The sequence below is a fragment of the Cucurbita moschata genome, unplaced genomic scaffold (assembly GCF_002738365.1).
Source record: "Cucurbita moschata cultivar Rifu unplaced genomic scaffold, Cmos_1.0 Cmo_Scf00015, whole genome shotgun sequence".
NCBI lineage: Eukaryota > Viridiplantae > Streptophyta > Magnoliopsida > Cucurbitales > Cucurbitaceae > Cucurbita > Cucurbita moschata.
This window is the reverse complement of record NW_019268531.1, coordinates 294,060-296,715: the sequence shown is the minus strand read 5'-3', so window position 1 is coordinate 296,715 and position 2,656 is coordinate 294,060.

Below are 2,656 nucleotides of genomic sequence, written 5' to 3'. Positions count from 1 at the left end.
TTTTTTTTTTTTTTTTTTTTTTTTTTTTAACTCATTACTTATTTATATATATTTATAATTACACATTTATTTATTTTTAAGCAATGCAACATAATTTCCCACCCAAGGGAGAATTGAGCCATTAAATTGGGCTCAAGAGGCTAAAGAACACTAACTTGGCCCAAAGCTTTGCTGGGAATGGTTGAATTAAGATAATTAATTACAAGAAAATCGATGTTTTATTTTTGTAATTACATCTAGCATCACAACCTTCTAAGGAACCATGTTTTTATGGGCTAACAAAAAAAAATTAAGTTCTTTTGATGCTTACCAGAGAGGGGCTTTAATAAAACCAACATTTAAGGAAACGAGTTACCTATTTGCCCGACACGAGAACGAATGAATTTGATTCTGTAAAATTACGTTCATAATTTTATATTTGGTCAAATCCGAGTTACAAAAGTCAAAGGACAAAACGGAACAAAGCAAGCTATAAATTTGCAATAAAATGATTAAAAAGGAGAATAAAAATGGGGAATTTTAGTCAAAAAAGAAGAGAAGAAAAATGGTGGTTTACTTGTATTATAGGTCAAACAAATGTTAGCAAACAATCACATTTGTCGGAATGTGAGAATATTGAAAATAATCCATTTTTTTAATCTTCATATTTACAAAAAAAAAAAAAAAAAACCACTTCCCTATTTTTATTTTTATTTGTTTATTTTTCTAAATAAATAATTCTTCGGAAATATATTTATATTCGAAATAGTAAATTTTGAAAAGGCTGGCGGGGGGATCAGTTTTTACAGTTACCTTTGCATCATCTATGGGTCAGTTTTATTATTATTATTCTTTTTTTAAGGATTAAAAAAATGCGGATATTTGCTTACGACAAGCGAATATAGGCTAAAAAGGATTGCCTCACGCGAAAAGGCACCGGGTTTGGTAAAAAAAGAATTATAATTAAAAAAGAAAAAAAAAAGACAGCGCGTAGAGGACCCTCAAAACTCGCTCGCGTGAACTGACACGTGTGCATAAAGAATCTCGCTTTCCGCCTCATCACGTTTTCTCTCTCGCTGTCTCGTACATGTACTGAACTTTATACGACCAATTACATTTAACTTATATTCTATAATATATCCTATAGTTTTTATTTTCATTATTAAAACATTACTCACTATAATATAAATCCATGATTATATAATTTTCTAGTATTAAAAAAATATTATAAATTGGGTAATTTATCATACATTTTTAAAATTTTGGCTGAAAATCAATTAATTAATACATAATTATTGATTAAAGAGTTTGATAAGGCTGTTTCTCTCTAAATTTATGTCCTTCTCTAAGTACCATGGGGTCCCACAAGCGCTATTATTTCCTTCAAATGGGCCCTACTTTGTTTTAATTTTATTTTTTTGAATTAAAAAATTAGCCGGGTTAAAAATAGACGTAAATAATTATTGAAGGAAGAATTTGTTTGGATATAAACTAAATATATATATATATATATGTGTGTGTATAATAATAATTGAAAAGAAATTGATTTTTGAGGGTGATGATGATGTTGTGGGAAGAGGGACCCACGAGCTGCGAAGGACACGTGCCAATGTCCAATGTGATGACGTGGGTGAATTTGACACGTAGGGTTTGGGTTGCCATCGCTTAGTTTGACTGCCGGGTCACCGACAGCTTGGCCAGCCTGTCACTGTTACTGTATTTTAAATCTTGTGAAATTAAGAGAAATACAGAGTATATTATATATATATATAATTATTATTTAGGCAAAGCAATAATAATAATAATAATAATAATTTAAAAGAGATTTGAAAAAGTTTATGAAGGCATTAAACGCGATACATTGAAAAAGGAAACTTGGAAAAGAAGAGAGAGAACACCACACGTGCACAACACAGATACATACAATTATTGGACACTTTCTGGGACCCACTACATCTATAGTGTGGACCCCACCTCTCGTCCTTTATTTTTTTTTTCCAAAATATATATATTTATAATATTTTATTATTTATTAAATTTTTTTAAAGTTATTATATAATTTTCCGTTAAGAACGAGAAATATAAATAAAATTAGAATCGAAGGAGGTGTGTTCTTATTCATATCTATAAGCTTTAAATAGGATATGGGCTAGCAAATAATAGTCCTAATAATGAGAATATTAACTAATTAAATATAGAGAATAAAATAAAATATACTAAATCAAATCTTAAGGAAATAATATATACTCCAAATATTATATCTCAATAAATTCAATTCTCAATTTAAAATTTTGTTACTAATATGATATAACGTATTGTCGGGTTGTTTTATGCTTGAATTCACAAAATACGACTTGTTTACGAGCGATATATTTAGAAACGCTATATTAATGATGAGATAAGGGTAAGAGGATAATGAAAGAATGAAGTAAAGTAGGTTATGAGTGAATGAATGAATGAAGAAGAGATTGAGAAGGGGAAAGGTTGTGGGACTCAGTTTCTTTTTGGTGTTTCTTTGAAAGAAAGTAGTTATGAATAGAACAACAAAAATAATTAAATAAAAAATATCAATTAGCCACACGAGACCCATCGCTTTTGGGTCTTTCTTGGCCCACCATTATCATTATTTTTTATAAAAAAAAAAAAAAAAAAAAAAAAAAAAAAAAAAAAAAAAAAA